The sequence below is a fragment of the Gorilla gorilla genome, chromosome 3, assembly GCF_029281585.2.
Source record: "Gorilla gorilla gorilla isolate KB3781 chromosome 3, NHGRI_mGorGor1-v2.1_pri, whole genome shotgun sequence".
In the NCBI taxonomy this organism is placed as follows: domain Eukaryota; kingdom Metazoa; phylum Chordata; class Mammalia; order Primates; family Hominidae; genus Gorilla; species Gorilla gorilla.
Window position 1 is genome coordinate 35,054,358 of NC_073227.2, and position 24,801 is coordinate 35,079,158.

At 37.7% G+C, this 24,801-nt stretch overlaps 1 protein-coding gene and 1 pseudogene across 7 annotated transcripts in view; one reads left to right on the forward strand and one right to left on the reverse strand.

Moving 5' to 3' along the window:
• STIM2 (stromal interaction molecule 2) overlaps positions 1 to 24,801 on the forward strand; it is a 161,180-nt gene that overhangs the window by 9,557 nt on the left and 126,822 nt on the right. The gene's annotated exons all lie outside the window — the stretch shown is intronic.
• LOC101141001 (protein PIMREG-like) lies at positions 5,695 to 6,459 on the reverse strand (annotated as a pseudogene).

Below are 24,801 nucleotides of genomic sequence, written 5' to 3' on the forward strand. Positions count from 1 at the left end.
AGAGAACTTCATTACTAGGAAAGTTCTAAATTGGGGGTAGGGAACCCCAGGCCAATGATTGATTTGATTTTTGGCTTTATTTCCTTTGGCCCTTGGTGTGATATAGCACAAGCATCATGGCTGCAGTCCCGAGAGTAATTTCCTTTCTACTAGGCTTTGTGAGCCATATCCTTTAAAGTGAAACAATTTCAGGATTAAGGCTAGGAGCAGTTGCAGAATGTTTAATAATGTCTATTCAGTGTTTTCATAAGATAGTGGTAACTCCCCTCCAGTACACACAGGCTGATTGGAGCCACAGAGCCTGGCAAGTGCAGTTTTACTTGGACTAACATTCATCTCAGAGCCCAAGTACCTGTATCTGTCCAAGTGTTTCTTTTTGCGTATGGATTTGTTTTTTTGTGTGCTTATGGATCTTGACCTCTGTGTAACTTTTTTCTCTAGTCATTTTCATTTTCTCTACCTCTTTTTGATCTTCCTAAACTTGACATTATATGGAACTGAAACACCTCAAAAACTGTTTTGTTTAATTAAGTGCTGGGATTTTAATTTAAAAAATGCTTGAAATGAATATTTCATTTATGTGATTACAGAATACTAAACAGCCTTATCATAAGCAGCGTCATCAAAACCCCCTAGGGTAGTGAAAGTGATTTGTAGTTTCTTACAATATTCTCAATAAGTAAAAAGGCTTTTTAAACCCTTGTTTGAAGTTTTTGTCTCCTACTCAGCACACTGCAAGTTGCACAGGCCCATGTTTTCTATTACTGTCTTTTTTTTCTTTTTCAAAAAATCTGATGTTGGATAACTAGATAATCTTAATCCCCCTTCTTTATTCCTGTTGTCCAGCAGTAAATCTCTAACGTTTTCATTAATGACGTATATGTAATTTTTGCTCTGTTTCCCCGATGCGTTGAACCATTGTCATGTTTAGCTCTTATTTCTGCTTTGCCACACATATTCAGACTGTATTAATCCTCGCCGTTTCTTTCTTCTGGGTACCACATTAAGAAAGAAAAGCTAAAGTGCAATTATAGGTACCCCTGGCTATTTTTGAATTTGCATTTGTAACAATACCCTCTGATGTTTATTCCGTGTTTGTATGGGGTCGTACGCTGTAGCTTATGCCTGTAATCCCAGCACTTTTCGAGGCCAAGATGGGCAGATCACTTGAGCCCAGGAGTTCGAGACCAGTCTGGGCAACACGGTGAAATCCCATCTCCTCAAAAAATACAAAAAAATTAGCTGGGCGTGATGATGTGCGCCTGTATTCCTGGCTACTCAGGAGGCTGAAATGGGAGAATCACCTGAGCCTGGGGGAAGTTAAGTCTGCAGCGAGCCCTGTTCAGGCCACTGCACTCTGGCCTGGACGGCGGAGTGAGACCCTGTCACCAAAAAAAAAAAAAAAAAGGAAGGAAAAAGTTTGTTTGGTTCTAGGTCTGTTACATATGGGTCCTAAAAAGAACTATAGAGGGTTAAATTGAGAAAGCCAGTCGTTGGTGAATATGTCTGTGTGTGCATAGAGTTTTAAACATTATTTAGTTACTGTTTTGTGCCAGCTATGGTATGAGTAACTGGAAATATAAAGATGCTGAAATTGACTATTTAAAAACATTTATGTATTTATTTATTTTTAGAGATGTAGTCTCACTCTGTTGCCCAGGCTGGAGTGCAGTGACATGATCATAGCTCACTGCAGCCTCAAACTCCTGGACTCAATCAATCTTCCCGCCTTAGCCTCCCAGGCTGTGAGGCACCACAGATGGCTAATTAAAAAAAACTTTTTAAAATGTAAACCTGAAAATTGCCTGAGAGTGGATTGCATAATCTAAAAATATGAAAATATGTATAAATATTTTGTTTCTTAAAAGGCCACTACTGTGGTAGCTTATCTAGTATCCTTGCTACATTTACTGAAAATATCTGTTAGAGATATCTGCACTGCTATGTTCTTTTCAGCATTTTTCACAATAGCCAAGATATGGAAACAACCTAAATGTTCATCAATGAATGCATAAAGAAAATGTGATACATACGCACTTGCACCATGAAATATTATTCAGCATTTAAAAAGAAGAAAATCCTGCCATTTATGGCAACATGGATGAACGTGGAGGACATTATGCTAAGTGAAATAACGCAGACATAGAAAGACAAATACTGCATGGAATCTGAAAATATCAAACTTACAGAGTAGAATGGTGGTTACCAGGGGCTAGGGAAAGGAGTAAATGGAGAGATGTTGAAACTTCAAGTACAAAGATTCAGTTATGCAACATAAATAAGTTCGGAGATCTAATGTACAACAGTATGACTGTAGTTAATAGTATCATATACTGTACTTGACATTTGTGAAGAGGGTAGACCTTAAGAGTTCTTAACATACCAAAAAAAAAAAAAGGTAAGGATGTGATGTGATGGATTATGTGAATTAGCTTCATTGTGGTGAATATTTCATAATGTATGCATATATCAAATCAAATTGTGTACCTTAAATATATCTACTTTTTGTCATTATGCCTTACTGAAGTTATAACAAAATATATATTAGAATATTTAGTGGAAGTTTTTGTTATACATTTGCAGTATTAAAAAATAAGTCTCCCTTCCCCCTTCTTTGGAACAAAGTATAATTATAAATAACTATAATTTAAAAAAATTTTAACTGATATATGATAGATGTACATGTTTTCAGGTATCATTCCTTTTTCACTCTTTTGTATACTTTATTTAAAAACAAGCAAGCAAACAAAAAATTTCAGTGAGTCCTATGTGCCAGACACCAGTTGGGTGTTTGGAATTTCAAGGTCAGTAAGATATTCACCCTACCTTGTAGTCTACTAGAAGGCATACCCACTTAAAGGGTGATGATACATTGTGATAAGGGTAAAAGGGCCTAAGGCTATGTGCTGTATTTTACTGAATTACAAAGATGGAGTTACTAATTTTGATGTGGAGATGCAGGTTATTAGTAGGTTATTAGTGAATCCTTTTTTTTTTTTTTAAAATATCCAGAGTAGAAGTATGTGCCGAGAATGTATGAGTTTGTCAGATAGAGAAAGGCATGGTGGAAAACCATAGGTGTGAAGTGAGGAAGCTGGGTGGGGAGTGAGATTATTATAGGCATTGACATTTGAGAATGCTAAATGTGGTTGTGAATTACCAAATACCCAGGATGACAGAGTCAATGCTGGGCCCGTTCGCAGTGCAGCATCATCCATATTTGCATGTGGGATTTAAATTTTTGCCAGGCATTTTGTACGTTTCATCCAATTTAATCCTTAGAGAATCCCTGTGAGGTTATCTCCATGAGTTAGTACATATAACAGAAATTTAGGATTGCTCTCAAATAGTTCGTACTTTAAAAATCCCCCCTGTGCCAAGGATCTTTATGTTAAAGCATAAGGTATATATGGAGTTGAATCAGGAAATGAGGCTGGAGAAGTAGCAGATACAAACATCGTGATTAATGTTACATTGTAGATCTTTATTGTCCAATGGCCTTATGAGTTTCTCCTTCATTTATTTTTGGTAAATAACAAAATTTTGCTATTAAATATTCTGAAATCCTGGAATACGACTCCTATAAAATATATCTGAGGCCCAATAATTTGTCCTTTTTAAAATTAAACTTTGACTCGATTTGTTCAGTTTGACTCAGCTTTTCAGTAAGTGCGTGATTTCTGTTTTTGCTTTGTTTTCATAAATACAAGGATGACGGAATGTAATTTTTAAGAAGCATAGCATCTTATATCTTGAACTTTTATCTGGCCCATAAGTCTGTTTTCACCCTTTTTTTTTTTTTTTTGGTAGAGACAGAGTCTGAGTATGTTGCCCAGGGCTGATCTCAAATTCCTGGGCTTAGGCAATCCTCCCACCTCGGCCCCGCAAAGTAATTAGATTATGAGTGTGAGCCGCCATGCCTGGCCTGTTTCCACTTTTGTATAGTGTGATGAAGAGCATAGCCTTTAGACTAGGGCAGGATTTCCTGAGTTTGAATCCCAGTCTGACAGTGGTTTTGTAATTTTGGGTAGATGATTTAGTCTGTTAGTGCCTAAATTTCCTTATCTCTAAAATGGGATGCAAAGAATAAATGAATTACTCTGTGTGTGCTTAGAATAGAGCCTGGCAAGGGTAAGTATTCAGGTATTATTGACTTAACCGTTATTCTTTTTATCTATAGATACAGAGGTGGGATAGTTGTAGAAATGTGCTTTGATTTATTGAGTGTTATTAAGATATTTTATGTTGCATTTAAAAAAGTATGAAGACATAGTTTGAGGCAGTTAGTTGATCTAAATAACCGGACCACAAGTGGTCCGAGATTAGTTAAAACTCTGTAGAAATATGAAGCTAAGTATAGACAGTGACGTTGAGAAGCAGCGTGATATTAAAAAAAATTAGTTGTATCATAAGCCTGAGTCATTTTGTACCTTTATTATTTTATATGATTTAAAGATTTAAAGCATTTTGCAGTTGAAATGTTAGACTTTAAAATCTTTAATTTCTGAGTTTAAAGGTTTACTATAAAAAATTTAGAACATACTGAAAAGTAAATATAGAAAATACATCTACTTCAACAGCTAAAAATAACAAAGATAACATCAAAATTTTGTTTTTTACAATCTTTTACAGATATGTATGCATATTGATATATTTAATAATAGGCTTATAGAGTGATTTTTTAAAAATGTGGAATTACTTAGTAAATATTTGAATGCCAAGTATATTACAAGCATATGATAAGTATTGGGGACACAAAGATGAATGAGATTGAGGTTTTTGTTCTCATGGAGCTTGCATTTCAGTTGGGAAGATAGAAAATACAAATACTATTTTGAGTTGTGAGAAATGCTATTAAGGAACAAAAGAGACATAAAATAGAAAATAATGTGGGGCACTTTTTAATTTAGGTAGGCTAGTTAGAGAAGGCTTCTGAGAAGGTCACATTTAAGGTGGCATCTTGAAGGACAATAAAGAGCCAAGTCTGAAGAATTGGGGAATAGCATTCCACATGGACAAAGACTGTGAGGCAAGAAAGAATTGGAATTATTTGAAGAAATGAAAGAGTATCATTTTGACCCAGCATCTTGAGGGAAGGGGAATGTTGGATGAGATCTGGCTGTAGAAAAGGGAAGGGCTGGATGGTACAGAGCCTCGTAGACCTTGTTACCTTGTTACCTTGTTTGGGTTTAATTCAGAGGGTAACAGGCCGGTTGTGGTGGCTCACACCTGTAATCCCAACACTTTGGGAGGCCGAGGCGGGCGGATCACCTGAGGTCAGGAGTTGAAGCCCAGCCTGGCCAACATGATGAAACCCCATCTCTACAAAAATACAACAATTAGCCAGGCATGATGGTGAGTGCCTGTAATCCCAGCTATTTGGGAGGCTGAGGCAGGAAACGCGCTTGAACCCTGGAGGTGGAGGTTGCAGTGAGCTGAGATCGTGCCATTGCACTCCACTCCAGCCTGGGCGACAGAGTGAGACTCCGTCTTTAAAAAAAAAAAAGTTCTTTCCATTCTCATCGCTACTGTGTTAGTTCTGAACTAAATCATTGTGGCTAGATGTGGCCAGAGCAGGGGGGCTCTGGGTCCCTTGTTATTTCCTTGTTAGCAGTGGCCCAGGGTAACTATGACTCCTTTGTCCAGGAAGCTCATGGGGGAGCACAGACATACTGGGTGTGAAGTTTTGGTGATCAGACAGGGCTTGTTTCCTGCAGGGCACTTCCTCAGTCATGAATGAGAGAGACGCTCATGTCACCACTCTCTTCTGCCATAATGGCTTCATCCAGCTCTTGGGACAGCTTCTGGAGATGCTGAATTTCTGCCTCCACAGGCTCTAGGTCACTGTCAGACTCACTGGGAGAGCAGAGGGGCTCTGTCAAGGGGTAAGGGGCTCTACAAGGCAGACTCCCGCCTCAACCGCCGTAGTGGGGGGATACGTGAACCCATCCGGGCAGAGAGGCAGTGATGCTTCTTCTCCCAGGGGTCTGCGGCTGAGTGGACAGGGGCGCCTCCAGACAGCTGGGTGCTCTTCTGGCTCAGGCTGTGAGTCAGGGATCCACTGCTCTTCTGTGCCCCTCTCTTTCTCCTCCTGGCCTTCACCTGAGTCTCCACCAGCCACTTGGTGTCAGGACTCCTGGATTCTCTGGGACTTGGCACCTGAGGCACTCTTAGCTGAGCGAGCTGCAGCTTGGAGGCTCTGCTGCCCTGGCTCTGGGGTTTCCAAGTGTTTGCAGGAGGGGTCTCCCCAGAGATTGAGGTTGATGGCTGTCAGGGGCAGCCTCCTTTGGAACTGTCTGCACAGGGAACCCAGGGCTGCGGCAGGGGTCTCCTGGATGGCTGGCCACAGGCTGCAGCTCCTTGCTGTTCTTGAGCTGCTCCTGGTACTGGAGAGATCTCCGGCGCACAGAGGCCCCTACACCCTGCCGCTGAGAAGCCATCTGCCTGCCCAAGAGTCTTGTCTGACCACTAGGCCCCAGCACCCCCAATGTCTGCCCGACGCCAAGTACTGTAAAGTACTTTTAGGAAGAACTGTGGCACATCTTCATTGGCGACTGGTAACTTCTAGTGGACAAATGTTATAGGATCAGCTTTCAGTTCTTCATTTACATAAACCAAGCAGTTAATATATTACTCATTTTGCTTAAGTATGAACTCTCCTCTTTTAATGGATAATTTCATATCTTTTCGAGTTTAGGGAAATAAAAGAATGGGATTATTTAAAAGGTTACAATTATATTTGATTTATAGTCTCACGGATTTTAAGAACATTAAAAAAGTGCTGATTAATATGAAATTGGAAGTAGTAAAATCAGTAAGTATTAGGCATAGACTGTGAAGTTACATTGTGCCACTTAGTTGTGGAGGATATTTATTAAACAAATGTTTGAATGTCTGCTGTGTGCTAGACAGCAGACACTTTTTTAGGTACCGGAGAAGTAGGAGAAAACTAAACTAATGAAGGTGCTGCTGTCATAATTTTACTTTTAATGCTGTGGTTATTTGTTGGGCAAATGTAGTTTTGCTACATGCAGTATGTGATCTTAGAATAAAATTGGCAGCTTCTTCGTATTATGATTGCTACGCATTCCAGTACTCACTAGTTTGCAGATTCCTTTAATTGAAGCTGAATGGCATATTGGTTTTCTTGATTAATCTTTTAACTCATAGTATCAGTTATACAATTCACAATGATAAATCTCTTTGAGTTTTATACAAAGCATATCCATATTCTTAACTTACTATCAAGTTTAATTTAGTGTAATAGACCTAAAATTAGAACTCAGATCTATTAACTCCTAGTTTTGTGTTATTTTTGCCATATGCTATATAGTATTTTTTATGAGATCTGTTTAAAAATCTTATAGAAATATGCACATATGCCGGTCCTCTGAATGTAACCAAACTTATATATGAATAATCTATGATGAGTTGTTTAAACGTGTTTATAAAATTATCTGGTAACTTTTATAGTGTACTAAAAACTTAGTTTTACATTTTGAAGTCTTTAAGTTTGTTTTCAAGCAGGTGGCTGGTAGTCATGATAGATTGATCATAAGCCCTAAATATGTTAATAATTAGGATTATTTTTTCTTTATATTCTAGATTAGTAAAGGAGTAGGAAGCCTGTATGTGTCTCAGGCCTCTAATTTATAATGTAACAACGTGAGAACAGACTCTGTAGGAATGAAAAGATAATAAGTCTTTGTATTTTGTCAGTCTTCAGGATTTCTAGATAAATGGGAGCTGTTTTTAGTTAAATACAAATTCCCAAGCAAGACATGACGTATTTATAGACAATTCCTTTCTAATTATTATGGGGATGTTCTTGAAAAATCTTATACTAGCAGAATTTCAAATTGAAAAACAGACCTTTGGGAAAAATAGGCTTTAGAGATACTGTAGCCCCACAAAAGCCCTTACTAATATTTATATTTGCTAAAAGAAAGTACCATAGTAATCATTTGCGTGTTCTGAATTAGTAATTCAGAAAAGTTAGTTTCCATTTATCATCCTTTTATTATTAGGAAGAGTTCAGTATTTCCTTCTGTAGCTTATGAGATGTTTGAAAACCCATTTTCGCTTGTAGTATATAGTATGTACACAAAGGAGCGTATTAGTGGCTCAGTATCCAGTCCATGGAAAAGCTAGATGTCTTGTTTTTGTTACTTGGAATTGTTGATTCACATGTCTTGGGGGTCCACACAGTCTCAGACATGTTGACTGATTTGGATGAATCAAATGGAAAAGGTTTGGGGTAAACTTATTTAAGAAGTCTTTAATTTCTCCGCTACTGTGGATGAAACCACTTCAGTAACAGGGTATTGGTAAAATTAGAATTCTTCCTGTAGAGCCTTTATATTAAGACATGAAGATGTTAGACAGTCTCTCCTGGCTCTGTTCCCACCACTTAGGTAGGTCTTTGGATTGTAGCACTTCCCACTTTTGAGTCACAGGAATACACTTTTAAGGCCAAGTGGACTTTACCTAGGTTTCCTTTAACTCAGGGTTGCATTTTAAAAGTCTTAAAACTCGCTCTGCCTTGCTTGACTCTTATCAATCTCTAGATCCCTTCTTTTTCCAGTTACTGTAACATAAAAAGTCTCACAATAGTGGAAATGAGAAACCATAAATAAATTTGTGGGTATTAGAATTTTCACAAAGTGGAATTATCATCTAGAGGATTTATTAAATTTATATATAATAGTTTTTGTAACTCATAACCAAATGCCTTTATTTAATGTACTTGCTGAAAATTGACAGTTTTTTGGCCAAAGCAGTATAGTCAATGTCTTCATTGGTTTAGTGGCTTTTGGCAGAAAACTATAGTATGTGTTTAATTATTGGATTATACTTTACAGTTCAGGTTTTTTTCTGTCTCTTACTGTCTTTTTTTCTGTTTTAGACCGTTTGAGTTTATTTTCATGTGGAGATGGTAAATAGAATGCCATCTTTTTATAGGTGATAGAAAATATTTTTACATTATCTGTTACATATATACTTTCCAATAGTTAGTTATTTCAAGCTGTATTTTTTTGTATTAACCTTTTGCTTTGACTTGCCTGATTTAAGGTAACTATAACTTAACCAATTTTAAGAGGGCTTTCTGACCTCTTTGGATCTTGGTTGTCTTTTGTTAATTTCGGAAAATCTTGGCTATTATCTTTTCAGATAATTCTTTTTTCCTTTGCTTTCTCTATTCTCCCTTTGGGACACCAATTAAGTATATGTTAGACTGTTTGATAATGGTGTTCCTTTATGGTTTCTTTATTTTAAAAAACACACCTTCCCTTTTTTTTCTGTTTCAGTTTGGATGACTTCTGTTGACCTAAGTTCATGAAGAATCCTGTCAAAGGGATTCTCCATCTTTGATAAATTCTTATTTTTAATTTTAGCATTGCCATTTGACTCTCTTATAGTTTTCGTATCCCTGCTAAAATTTCCTGTCTGTTCTTATGTTGTCCAGATCCTTTAACATATTAATCTTTTCCTTTACCTTTTTTAACATATTTATGAATCATAGTTATTTTAGCATCTCTGATTAGTTCCAACATCTGGGTAATCTCTGTTTGGTTCTGTTGTTTGCTTTATCTCTTGACGATGGGTTGTTTTTTTTTTTTTTCCTTCTTTAAATGTGTCATACTTTTTGAATGATAGAAGAACCTGTGTCTAGAAATGCGTATACCTCCTCTGTCACACTGTTGGTATGATAGGTTGAGTTAGTTTTGTCACTGCTTGGGCTGGGTATGGCTCTGTTGTTACTACCATCACCTTCAGTGCACCACAGACCTAAATTTCTCTGGCGGCAAGTTGCTGTTATTTTGTGCTTTACATGGACTGAGTGGTGTTCCTACTTGCTATGGTTTGAAAATTTGTCCTCTCTAAAACTCCTGTTGAAATTTAATTGCCCTTGTGACAGTACTGAGAAATGGGACCTTTAAGAGGTGCTTAGGCCATGAGAGCTCTACCCTCATAGGTGGGATTAATGTTGTTATAAAATATAGGGCAAGCGTGGCTCCCTTTTGTGTCTCTCTTTTTGCCCATCTGCCATGTAGTGATGCAGCAAGAAGACTGTCACTAGATGCTGGTGTCTTCATCTTGGACTTCCCAGCCTCCAGAACAGTGAGGAAATATAAATGGATTGCTGTGCCTTATAAATTACACTGTCTCAGATATTCTGTTATGGCTGCACAAAGGGACTAAGACACTGCTCTGTTGGCAGCTATCAGCAACATCCTGTTCTATAGTGGATTCTTTTTTATATGTGCTAGGTTTGTGATGGGGGTGGAGAAGTTCTTGGTTTTCCTGGTCTACCCTCAGTCTTAGGTAGGGCTCGTAAGCCTGAGTCTTGAGAGTAGAACCTTTTCGGTGGTCCCTTCTCCCCCTAATCTTTCCCCTCATGGCAGCCAAATTTTGCCTTGTGACTGAGGTAGTACTTGGGACAGAGAGTTTTCTGTCCTTCCCCTAGCAGTAGTATACTTCTGATTAGTTTTGGTATGGGATCATGGGTCAGGAGGGTCTCTGTGTCCTTGAAGCATAGTAGGCTTTTACTTCTGTCTCTCCCCTAGGAGCAGTGGATCTTTGCCTGGGCCTTGTGGGTGGGAGAGGTAATTACCTGCTTCTCCTAGTCTGTAATTGTCTCTCAGACTCTGACTAATCCTGATTTTTGGTATATCTCTTTTTCCTTTCCTTCCAGGTTTTGTGTTCTGTTCTCTTATTTAGCCACTCACTTGTATTCCCCATCTGTATTAGTTCATTTTCACACTGCTATAAAGATACTACCTGAGACTGGATAATTTATGAACAAAAGGGGTTTAACTGACTCACATTTCCACCTGGCTTGGGAGGTCTCAGGAAACTTACAATCATGGCAGAAGGCGAAGGGGAAGCAAGGCACATCTTACATGGTGGCAGGAGAGAGAGAGCAAGAGCAAGGAAGTGCCACACTTAAAACTATCAGCTCTCATGAGAACTCCCTCACTATCATGAGAACAGCATGGGGGAAACTACCCCTGTGGACCAGTCACCTCCCATCAGGATCCTCCCCCCACACATGAGGATTACAATTGGGGGTCAGATTTGGGTGGGGACACAGAGCCAAACCTTATCACCATCTAACTTTTGACGTTATTTTAATATTTTCTTGCTGCTTTGTCTCCCCTGTCGTGTACTCTTTTTTTATTGCATTCAGATTGACTCATCAGCCTGTAAGTAGGCCAGTAAACTTTTCAATTACTTTTGTGACTCAGAAACTTACCTATAATTCTAGTTAATCTACTTGACTATGTAGTTACTTAATTATGTAACCGACATGACAGCATAGATCTTCCATTTTTGTATAGTTTGTACCAAAAATCTCTAACGAGGATTTCATGGTTTCACTTAGTTGATTTCACAATCTAATGGTTGTGAAACTGTTAATTTTTTTTTTTTACCTGCCTGTGGTGAAGAATGCATAGTTTTGTAGAAGGATTATGGGATTGAGTCAGGTGACCTGGGATATTACACCATTTATTTTATCTGCTTGTCTATTCAATTACAAAACATTTATTGAATACCTTTTTTATTCTGGGTGGTGAGATATTATTACTATGAATTCTGATAGCTTTACACAGTCATTGTGTTAATTTTTCATAGGTTCACATTTAATTCTCCCAACAACTCTATGAGAGCAGTAGGTATTATTTGTAGTAATTATTTGAGGAAACCGAAGGACTATATAAGTATCATGCCCATTATCTCATAGGTAGTAAAGAGAAGCAAGCCTTCCACAAACATTAGTAATATTCCATCTCATGGATACTTTATAATATATGTAACTATTCCTTGTCATTAGAAACACACTTTAAGTTTTAGCTTTGTAAGTAATGATTCAGCCAGAGTCCTAAGAGGTATACTTGATTGTTCTGGGCCCTCATCACCCACATTCTGACCTCCTGCCAGTAAATACTATGGGTTCTAGCCACCACATTATGTCTTGAGTTTCTCTGCTTTTTTCTATTTTCATTGCCATCACTCTGGTCTGGGCTACCATTCCCTCTTACTGGGATTCCTGCAGTACCTTCTGCAGGAAGGTACTGCAAGAAGTTAGAAGTACCTAACTTCTTGTTATCATTCTTTACCTTCTGCAGTCTAATCTCAGAAGTACACGTAAGATAATTTTCTCCCCCCCGCTTTAGAGGCTTATGTAATTATGATAGAATAGAAACCTTTTATGCTGGCCTGCAAATTGCTGCATGATCTGGCCCCTGTCTACCTTTGTAGCTTCATCTGTTTTTACCATTTCCATCTACCCAGCTTCCTTTCTGCTGCTGGAGTATGTGAAACTCAGTTTCTCTGCTTCTGGGCCCTGGCACTTGAGGTTTCCCACATCTTGATTGTTCCTTCTCATCTTTTTGCATGTCTGGATGCAGTATATTTTTGGTTTTGTATTTTTTCAGGACTTTTTTTGGTGACTTCCTATAGGAGCAGGCTCTGTCTTTGCTGTCCCTGATAAACATACACAGTATTTTGTTAATTTCCTTTATAATACAACCAGAAATTACATTTTAATATGCTTATTAACTTGTTATCTGTATTTATCCACAGAAATATAAGCTGTAAAAGGATTGGGCCCTTGTACTCACGTAGTATCTAGACAGTACACAGTGTCTCATAGGTACTCCATAAAACTTTTTGGATGAATACCTTGGTTCATAGCTTTTGTGCATAAACCTTCATATATATAAATATATATATAAATATATATAAAAATATATATAAATATATATAAATATATATAAAAATATATATAAATATATATAACTACATATGTAAATATATATGTAAATATATATAAATATATATAAATATATATATAAATATATATGTAAATATATATATAAATATATATGTAAATATATATGTAAATATATATGTAAATATATAAATATATATAAATATATATGTAAATATATATAAATATATATAAATATATATGTAAATATATATAAATATATATAAATATATATGTAAATATATATGTAAATATATATAAATATATATGTGTGTAAATATATATAAAAATATATATGTAAATATATATATATGTATATACACACATCTAATTTTCTTTTTCGTGAGGATAGACAGCCAAATTAGAATTAAGCTAGAGGAAATATTTAATGCATTTTAAACCAGATACGGTAACTTAAATGTTTTAGAAGTGATTTTTTTCAAAGATCTTAGAATTCTTAAAATTGGTACTTTGTTATTTTTATTTTATTCTTCTCTTGTATACATAGGTTCTCTTATTTTGAACTTGGAAAATATATGCAAGTGTAGACAAGAGAATAAAACAAATTTTACTCTTCAGAAAGAACCATTTTGGTATTGTTCTTTTTTATATGTATATGTAGTATTATTTTGTGTAGTTGTGCTATGTTCTGAATGTATGTGTCTCCTCAAAATTTATATGTTGAAACCTAAACCTCAAGGTGATGGTGGTACTAAGAGTTATAGCATTTGAGAAGTGATTAGGTCATAAGGACAAAACCCTTATGAATGGGATTAGTGCCCTTATAAAAGAGGCCGGAGGGGGCTGGGCATGGTGGCTCATGCCGGTAATCCCAGTTCTTTGGGAGGCCTAGGCAGGCGGATCATCTGAGGTCAGGAGTTTGAGACCAGCCTGGCCAATATGGTGACACCCTGTCTTTACTAAAAATACAAAAATTAGCCCGGTGTGGTGGTGCATGTCTGTAGTCCCAGCTACTTGGGAGGCTGAGGCAGAATAATGGCTTGAACTCTGGAGGCAGAGGTTGCAGTGAGCTGAGATTGCACTGCTGCACTCTAGCCTGGGCAACACAGTGAGACTCCATCTCAAAAAAAAAAAAAAGCCACTTTTGCCCTTCCCTTCTGTCATGTAAGGATATAGCAACAAGGTGCCACCTGTAAAGCAAGAGAGCCCTCACCAGACACTGAATCTGCTGGTGCCTTTATCTTGGACTTCCCAGCCTTTAGAACTGTAAGCAAAAAAATTTCTGTTCTTTCTAAATTACCAAGTATAAAGTATTTTGTTATAGCAACCTGAGTGGACTAAGACAGGTTGCAATCCTTTTAGATGGAATTTTGCATCTTTTAAAAATCCAACGTATCCTGAGCTTTTTCTTAACTATTGAATGGAAGATATAAATTATTTCCTCATTGTTGGGTAGATTCTCATTGTTGGATGGTTTTCAGTTTTTCTTTAAAAAATATTGTTGTAGACATTTATTTGCCTAAATCTTTTCTCCACTGTGGATTTTAAGGGCAGCTTCCTAGAAGCATACTATTAAGTTAAAAGATATGAATATTTTAAGGTTTAAAAAATATCTATTTGTATGTATTTACTGACAGATTGCTTTCTGGAAGGATTGTGTTTTTGAGTGCCCAATAGTGTTTTTATTGAAAAAGAATCTTTGGTATTTTCAGTGAAATGTCATGTTTTTATTTCTTTGATTATTTAGAGTATGATTGGTTTCCCTTTTCTGTGTTGTTAAATACACTGTCCCTTGTAATTGGGGGTTGAGATTGCTCTGGCAAAAGATGTGTTAAACTAATGAGAAGATGAAGACTGATTCTTTTCTGACATTCTCTTATGGTGATTCTTGTAAAAATGTGATATCATGAAAAGGGTTGAGCTTTCTATTAATAATAAGTTAATTGTGGTTTCATTTTTTCCAGTTTTGTAAAGTTTCAGTTGTTGCTAATTTTTTTTCCCCCAATTGTAATTCTACTCCTGATCTTAGCCAAAAGGCCAAGAAGCAATGCCCCCTTGTAATTCTGGTTTTATCTAGAAACCTAGTTTCTTAAATTTCTTTCTTTCTTTTTTTTTTTTTTTTTTTTTTGAGACAGGGTCTGGCTCTGTCACCCAGGCTGGAGTACAGTGGTGCCATTGTAGCTCACTGCAACCTCTGCCTCCCAGGCTCAAGTGATCCTCCTACCTCAGTCTCCCTAGTAGCTGGAGGTGAATTCAGGCATGTGCCACCATACCCAGCTAATTTTTGTATTTTTTGTAGGGACAGGATCTCCCTATATTGCCCAGGTTGGTCTTGAACTCCCAGGCTCAAGCAGTCCTTCTGCCTTGACCTCCCAAAGTGCTGGTATTACATGAGCCACTGTACCTGGCCCATTAGTCTCTTTTTATGGCTTGAACTATTATATGTAAATCCAGGTGCTATCTGTGTGTCTTTTCTTGTTTTCTTATTTATTTATTTTTTTTATTGAGATGGAATCTCCCTCTGTCACCCAGGCTGGAGTGCAGTGGCGCGATCTTGGCTCACTGCAACCTCCGCTGCCTGGGTTCAAGTGATTCTCATGACTCAGCCTCCCCAGTAGCTGGGACTACAGGCATGCGCCACCATACCTGGCTAATTTTTTTTTTTTTTTTTTTTTGTATTTTTGGTAGAGACGGGGTTTCACCATATTGGCCAGGCTGGTCTTGAACTCCTGACCTCCGGTGATCCGCCCACCTTGGCCTCCCAAAGTGCTGGGATTACAGGCATGAGCCACTGTACCCGGCCTTGTGTGTCTTTTCTGCCATGGGGACTGATGATCAGAGAAGCCTGCCGTGAAGCATGAGAAAGAGGGGAGGGTTGGGAGGGAAACAGTGTGTGAAATAAAGGAATAAACTAGGCTTTATAAATAAACTTGCATGTAAATGGTATATTATTTGCTAACTCAGAATCTCTTTGCCTCAATTTCTCCTTGGGTTAAAAATAGAGAATCACTATCTTTCAAGGTCATGGTAAGGATTAAATTGGAAACATATGTATGCACATATATACCTGTCTTATATTGTATATAATTTGGTGTTCAGTGAATTAGGTATTTTTTTCCCTTGGAAAATAGAGGGATTGGCACAATGTCTTGGAATTACTGTATTATAGAAACACAGGAATGAGGTATATTGGTATATGCTAGGACATTGCCTGAGGTGCCGAAAGTGTATAATAAGTTACGTTATGGTGGGCAAAGCAGTTTAACAGATCCATTCTTTGGAACACAGCTGCAGTAAAAATAGAATTGTATAATTAAAATAAGATATGAAAAGACTTTGCAGGTTAATTTAAAAATGAAAATTTACTGCTGTGTTTATTAATCTCTTTGAAGGAGACTTAATGCTGTATCAAATGTTCCTTTTGTAATTGACAGAAACAAAGCACCATGTACAGTGTTAGAGTGTGTAGCTGTGCTGAGTGAGCCATGTAAATCTGCAAGGTTATGTATTTTGGTATGATGGTGATAGCTTATTTTCATATTATATAGCCATGAAATTGATCCTCAGCATTTATCTTAGTCTTTAAAAAATTACTGTGAACAGTAGTATTATCAGATTGTTACCTGATTAATACGTCACAAATGGATGAGCCTCTCAGCAAACCAAGGAAGTTATCTCAAATGGGACTGAAATAATGGGATTAGATACCTGAGTTCCTTATATTTCTCTGGAAAAGAAGGTGCTCACTGTAGAACTCACCCAAATGCAAGTTGGGCTTGAGAGTTACAGGCAATCATCTTTATAACGAACCAGTTCCTGCAAACAGTCCTGAGCCCCTTCGATGTGGGAGACTGTGTGTGCCTGGTTAGGAAGGCGAAAAAAATGAAATAAAATGTGTTCTCCAGTAAAAGAGACTTAGGCCATTTTAGTCAGGGTGAACAACATACCCACTTAATAGGGTTGTTGTGAGCAATAAAGATCAGTATAGGAAAATGTTTAGTACAGTGTTTGCCACATAATAACTCTTAGAAAGCATTAGCTGTTACTGTAGTTTAAAATCCTACAGTTTCCTTCTATGATGATGCTCTGCTCGAAATGGTTATTTAATTCTTAAACCTGTTTGTAATAAAGGTTTAGAAAAGAACCAGAATAGGGCTGGAGTGTGACTTACTGCTTCTACTGCAACTGCTTTAGGAAATTTAAATATAAAGAAAACTAACAGGAAACTGTCTCGTTGTATAGGCAGGGTAATGTACAAGCTATTTTAAGAAGGGGCTCTTTGCATTTCAGTGTTCATCTGTCAGTTGGCTGTAGTAGAAACACCCTGTTTATTTAGCACCATTGGGGGATTAAGTATCCCACATGAGTGAACAGCCATTTATTGAGTACTTACGTATATCAGGCAACTGTTCTGAATGCTTCACATGAAATAACTCATTTAGTCCTCACAAGCTTATGGGGTAGATCCCTATCTTATAGGTAATGTAACAGAGACCCAGAGAGGTTAAACACGAGTTCACAGAACTGGCAAGTGGGTGAGACAGAATTCTCACAACAAGATTCACGTCCTTAACCAGTACTCTTGCCTCTTGAGTAATTGAACCTTGACTCCTTTGAATTATAAAACTTGCTTTATTTCAAACATTTTGGAGTCAAATTATTTCTAAAATGTGTTACTTATTTCTCTACTTTCTTAATCAGAATGTATTGGGTACAGTTAATGGGTACAATATTAGGGTTAGTACACATGCAAAAACACAGATACTCTTAAGGATTGTTGATTTGTGTTCCGCTGTTCATGTTCAACCTTATTTTTCATGGTTTTGAATTTCTGTAATATCTAGTTTTCCAAAAGCTTTTTACTTAAATACAGTATAACAGTACAGGAAAGGGCTCAAATCATCAGTATACAGCTCATTTCAACCATTTTTAACAAAGTGAATACTCACATGTTATTAGCACCCAGATCGAGAAACATAATGTTGCCTTTACCCAGAAGTCCTTCATGTCCTCCTGAAATCAGTATGTGCCTTTGCCTAAGGTGAACCACTGTCCTTATTTTAATACCATAGATTTGCTTCCCTATTTTTGAATGTGAATAAATGGAGTCATCAACATATGATTATATCAGCTTATTTACTGGACAGCTATCATTTTATTTTTTGGTATCTGCTAAGACTGGAAAATAGGGGTATCAAGGCTTGAATTGTAAATCTTGATGGTATGAAGGATACTCTTTTAAATAAAGCATGTAGGATTTTAATGTGTGATATTTGCGACATAGTTTTCATTTCTGACTATTTTTTCAGGTTTATGTTTTGCCTGGGTGAATTCAGAATGTAACTTTCAGATATACAAATTGTTTACCTTGGTTACCAGGCTATGTAGTTTATAAGAGCAGTAAAAGTGAAAATATAGCATTCAGTGCTAGTTGTATTATGAGAATGAAGCCAAATTTAGCACCTCAGGTTATATATATATAAAAAAATATACATATATGTCTATTCATGTAAATATGCAGTGTTGATTTATCCTAATTACTGAGACATTCCATTATGGCATATTGAAAATTACATATAAACCTTATCTTAAATCTGATTTTTAGATATTTGATTTTTAAGAAGCTGATCACCATGGGCCAGTTCCTCTTATTTGACAAACAAGGAAGTTGTGGCTATGTGAGCTCATAATTTGAGGTTCAGTGGAACAGAGGAGAACTGTGACGGGCAGAACATTTACTTTCATATTCTCTGTAAAACCAAATCAGTGAGAAGGATGCAAGGAGAACTAGGACAGTATATGAACTTTTTCCTTCTTAAAGCTTTTTCTGTGTAGGAGCATATTCGTATAACTGAGAAGATTGTTTGGAATTTTAGCTTAAGGCTAATATATTATTTCAATATATACTCATTGAACACTTACAGATATTGTTGTAGGTATTGGAGCAATGAAGAAAACAATGAGCTTAATTTCACTGAGGATAAGACAGTTAACCAGTAGACAAATATTTATCAGGAGATGATAAATGCAATGAAGGAAAATAAAATAGGTGAGAAGGTAGAGAATGTTAGGGAAAGTATATGTGTGTTTGCTGTTATTTAAGGTGGTCAGGGAAATCTTCATAGTTGACATTTGACAAGAGGGAAGGGAGAGACAGAGGGATGAGACCCTTCAGGTGGAGAGAATGGCATGTGCATGGGCCCTGATGGATAGCATTGTTGGATTTTTGGAGAAACTTCCAGGACACCACAGAGCTGGTGTAGAGTAAGCAATGGAGAGAGTAATAGATAGATCAGAGAGGTTGTCTAGGCTACAATGTACAGAGTCTTGTAGACATCATCTACAAGATGTGAGGACATTGTCATTGTATGTCATTTACTCTGAGATGGGGAGCTACTGCAGGGTTTTTGAGAAGAAGTGTGACATGATTTGATTTATGTTTGGAAATGATCACTTCAGCTTTTTCACTGAAATGACACTCTAGAAAGTCTAGTCTTAGAGCAGGGAGACCAATTAGTAGGCTTTTGTCCTGGGAGAGAAAGTGCTAGAGCTCCCTTGTTAGCTATGGAGGTGGTAATAGGTGGTATAGGTGGAGCTATATGTGGATACTAAATACAGTGAAAGCCTTTCTGTTCTGTTGTCCTGAAAATCAAGTTCATTGTCATATGAACTTTATTAAGTAAAGACATAAAAGCTTATGCCTTTATAGGATATAATTTAAAGAGCTAGGAAATTGGAACAACCTGTAGTGTTCAACTGCTGAATGTTATAAGATACAATAAGCACCAAACCAAATAATTAAACTTTTTTTTTTTTTTGCCTCTTGCCTTGTCCCTGATCCCTTTAAAAGTTAGAATTTATTTGAGCTTTTTTTCTTTACTGTTTTGTTTGATATTGCTTTCATTTTCTACTTGGGTTAAGATGTATCTTGCTAATAATCTAAGATCACACCATGCTGTTACAGAATTACAGACTTTGATTGAACTCAAAGAAGTGGACAAAGCCTAATGCTCAAACTGTCTGCTAATTACAGGAACTTCTCTGGTGTATCCCTTATAGACTGTCATTCATTAGCTCCTCAGATACTTTGGGTGGTTGGGAACTTATTGCTCCTGAACAACTTTTCCATTAGTAGGCAGTTCTGGTTTGTGAGAAGTTCTTTGTTACATTAAACTAAAATCTTTCAGTACTTTCTTTGGGTTCTAGATGTATCCTTTGAAGCAAAGAGTGGCTATTTTTTCTCTTAATGTTTTAAAAGACCCTGTATTAGGGTTCTGTACAGAAATAGAACCAGAAGAATGAATGTATATGTTCATTATTACAAATTAATAATATAATTTTATATAGTGCATATCTGTAATTATATTACCAATTATTTAGTTGCACTTAAAATACTCAAAGATGTAACTTAAAATAATTGTTTTATACATGTATCTACATATCTACATAGATAGACATAGGTAAAACATAGAGACTTATTCAAGGAATTGGCTGAGGTGATTGAAAAGATCCAAATCCAAATCCAGAATCCATAGGATAGGCTGGCAGATTGGAAACTCTTGGGCAGGCGATGATGCTGCAGTCGTGGGGCAGAATATTTCTTTCTCAGAAAAGGCTTTCCTGCTGATTGGATCAGGCCCACCCACATTTCCAAGAATAATTTCCTTTGCTTAAAGTCAACTGATTGTAGATGTTAACTGTGTTTACAAAATACCATCACAGTAGCACCCAGGTTAGTGTTTGATTGAATAACTGGATACTGTAGTTTAGACAAGTTGATATATAAAATTGTCATAGTCCATCCTTGTCAACTTGGTGCCCATACACATCTTCTTAAATGATACTTAATCTCCAAATGAACGCAATAACAAAGTCATACTTCTGTCTAACATAATATGAATATCCTTCAAACAACTGAAAACATGCCAACCCTTTCCCCAGAAGAGGATGCGGAGTCCCTGGGTAATGTTCATTCTCCCTAATAAGCTATAACTTAAATATCATGATGTAAAGTTAGCTATTATTAATATATCTTATGTCAGATGATAAAGGGATTAAAGAGCAAGAAAACAAAGATATTTGCTAAATATTTGAATACATTCGTTACAAAATAAGGAAGACATAACAGTTACAGTTTTCTGTGGCTGGTCACATGGTTGAAGCTGGTTTTTGTTTATGATTACCTTCTTCCACTATCCATTCCATTTTTCCCTTTCCCTTAGCAAGCACCTTAGCTCTTTGTGGTTCTTTGCCTGTTGGGGTGATCCAAAACTTCGTTCCTGAAGGGTCTGGGCATACCCAATTTAAGTAGTCCTTAAACTGGGTTATTGTAGTTTTCCATTGACTTTAATCACAGAGCATGGCAGTAATTACAAGATCTCTTGTATTCCGGACTTAGTCTTTTAATCACAGAGCGTGGAAATAATTACAAGATCTCTTGTATTATGGACTTAGTCTTTCATACCTCCATTGTATGGTAGCAGTTGAATTTCTTGTTAGTAACCAGCAACCCTGGTCAGTACAGTAACCCTGGGTCTTCTTTGCCTGTTCATTCTGAGGCATGAGGAGTTCAAAGTGGCCAGGTGGTAGTGTTAATGTCGGTTCAGTGGAATCATTCTATCTCCCAGTGGAAACAGTCCTCTTTTTGGAAATAAGGCCTCTAGACCAGCAGAGGATAAGGTTAAAGAATAGGCAACAAAAATTTCGCTAGTGAAACAATAGGGATAATAGTGAGTGGCCCCACTCTTATTTCTCTCTCTTGATTCTGGGATCCATGAATCCTGGCCATGGGAGAAATAGTACCATACATTGGATGCTGATTTAGAGCATACATAGCCTCATGGAAAACATTGCACAAGTTTTTGTCACCTTGCTGACAACATAACTGAGTCTTCAAAAATCCATTCTACCATTCTATTAAGCCAGCTGCTTCAGGATGATGAGGAACATGGTAAGACCAGTGAATTTTATGAGTATGGGTTCACTGTTACACTTCATGTGGTGTAAAGTATGTTCCTTGATCAGAAGCAATGCTGTGTGAAGCACCTAGATGGTGGATAAGGCATTCTGTGGGTTTGGCAGAATGCTTGCATGCCGGGAAGAGAAATCCATATCTAGAGTATCTGTTGTAATAAGAACAAAACAGTGCCCCATTCATGATGGCAGTGGTCTAATATAATCAGCCTTTCATGAGATAGTTGGCTGATCACTCTGGGGAACGGTGCCATATCAGGGACTCATTATTGGTTTGTGTAACTGGCAGATTGGGCCTCATTAGCACCTGTAGCGAGGTCGGCCTTGGTACATAGAAGTTCATGTTGCTGAGCCACCTTCCTCCTTCCTATGGCCTCTTCGTTCATGACAGAAGTGGCTAGGGAAAGAAGCTGGCTGGGATCTGCAGAACGAGTTATTCTATCTACTTGATTATTAAAATCCTGCTCTGCTGAGGTCACCTTTTGGTCAGCATTCACATGGGACACAGATTCCTTCACATTTTTTGCCCAAAGAGGTCTATCTACATTATTTCTCCAGATCCTCTTGTTACCATTTTCCCAATTATGTCCTTCCAATTCTGTGACCATCTAGCTAAACAGTAGGCCACATCCTATGAATTCGTGTACACGGTGGCACCTCTGGCCATTTCTTCTTCCAAGCAAAATGAGAGCCAAGCGTGCTGCCCAAAGTTCTGTCCACAGGAGAGTTTTCCTTCATTACTATCCTTAAGGGCTGTCCCAGAAAGGCAGTTAGTGCTACAGCCATCTGCTTTGTGATGGTTTGTGCATATTGTCCACAGTCATCTGTAAACTAGGCCCACTTTTTTTTCTTCGGTCAACTGATAGTAGGAAACTTCCCCTGAGGTCATAGGTGTGGGCTGGGAGAGAGAAGGGAATGTGGCAGGAATGGGGACCGTGGGCATTTGTACAACTTCTTCATATAACTTACTTGAACCTTCAGGGCCTGCTTGATCTTGATCTGTCATATTCCATTTTCATTCAGTGATGGAGTACTGCCATGCATGCCCCACTTTGAATCGTGGGGCCAGATAGCACCCAGTTCATAATGGGCAGCTCAGGTCTCATGGCAACTCCTTGGCACATTGTTCAGCATTTAGTCTCTAATAAGGCCCCGTAGCAAGCCAAAATCTGTTTCTCAAAAGGAGAGTACTTTTCCAGAGAGGATGGCAGAGCTTTGCTCTAAGATCCTAAGGGTCTTCACTCTGATTAACCTATATGAGCCTGTCAGTAGAGGCTTCACACAGAAGCTGTATCTGCCTCTGAAACTTGAAGCACTATTGGATCTACTGGATCATATGTCCCAAGTGGCACAGCAGCTTACAATGGCAGCCTAGTCTGTTGCAAAGCCTTTTCTTGTTCTGGGCCACATTCAGAACTAATAGCTTTATAGTTCAGTTTGTGTGATGGATAATTTTTTGTGTGTGTCAACTTGGCTGGTCTGTGGTGTCCAGTTGTTTGGTCAAACACTAGTCTAGATGTTGCATGAAAGTAATTTGTAGATATGATTAGTATCTGTAAGTAGTTGATGCTGAGAGATTGCCCTTGATGATATGAGTGGGCCTTATCCAATCAGTTGAAGGCCTTAGGAGCAGAAACTGAGGTTTCCTGAAAAAGAAGTATTTCTGCCTTAAGACTGTAACCTAGACATTTTGCCTGAGTTTCTAGCTTGCTAGCTTGCTCTTGTGACAGAATTTGGACTCAAGTAAAACATAAACTCTTGCCTGCACTACAGATTTCAGACTTGTCAGCCTGTATAATCTTGTGAACTAGTTCCTTAAAATAAATCTCTATATTTATACACATATATGTGTGTTTGTGCATGTATATATACATATAAAGATATGTGTATACATACACAAACACACACACACCCTTTTGGTTATTGGTTCTGTTTTTCTAGAAAACCCTGACTGATACACTCAGTAAATGGGCTAGAGTAGCACACCCAAATAAGGAATATGTTGCCTTCCAAATACAAAGAGGCCTACTAGACATTCTGTCTGTCTTGACTTTAGGAGGGACTAGCTAAAACAACTTTTACTTCACATTAGAAGGGATATGTCAACACGTACCACATCACTAGACCCTTAGAAATTTCACCTAGGTGGAAGGCTCCTTGGCTGTTCAGGTGATGTGGGTTGGCTCTGTGTCTGTACCCAAGTCTCATCTTGCAGCTCCCGTAATTCATATGTGTTGTGGGAGGGACCCAGTGGGAGATGATTGAATCGTGGGGGTGGGTCTTTCCCATGCTGTTCTCATGATAGTGAATGGGTCTTGTGAGATCTGATGGTTTTAAAATGGGAGTTTCTCTGCACAAGCTCTCTCTGTCTGCCGCTATCTGTGTAAGACGTGACTTGCTCCTCCTTACCTTCTGCCATAATTGTGAGGCCTCCCCCGCCATGCAGAACTGTAAGTCCAGTAAACCTCTTTCTTTTGTAAATTGTCCAGTCTTGAGTATATCTTTATCAGCAGCATGAAAATGAACGAATACATCGGGCTTTAAGAAATTACCAAAGACTGCGTGGCTTAAACAACAAACATTTATTTCTCACAGCTTGGAGGCTGAGAAATCCAAGATCAAGGTGCTGGCAGATCCAGTGTCTAGTGAGGGCACTCTTCTGTTTTGTGGCCATCTTTTTGTATCTTCATGTGGTGGACAGCAGAGAGAGCGAGTGAGCTCCTGTTTCATAAGAGCACTAATCCTCTTCAAGATGGCGCCACCCTCATGACTGACAGACCTCCCAAAGATCTCAATTCCTATTATTACTTTGGGAGTTAGGATTTTAACATATGAATTTTTTTTGCGGGGGGATGCATATATTCAGTCCATGACACCCCTGGATTTTTGTCTTACTCATTTCTTACCTTCTGACATGCAGATGTTTTACCAATAAGCTTAGAGTAATTGCAGTTTCTTGCTCACTAGGTCCAATTAGCATAAGGTCATGAATATAATGGGTTGTTGTGGTGTCTTGTGGAAGGGAAAGTTGATCAAGGTCTCTGGATTAAATTATGACGTAGGGCTGGAAAGTTGATATAACCCTGAGGTAA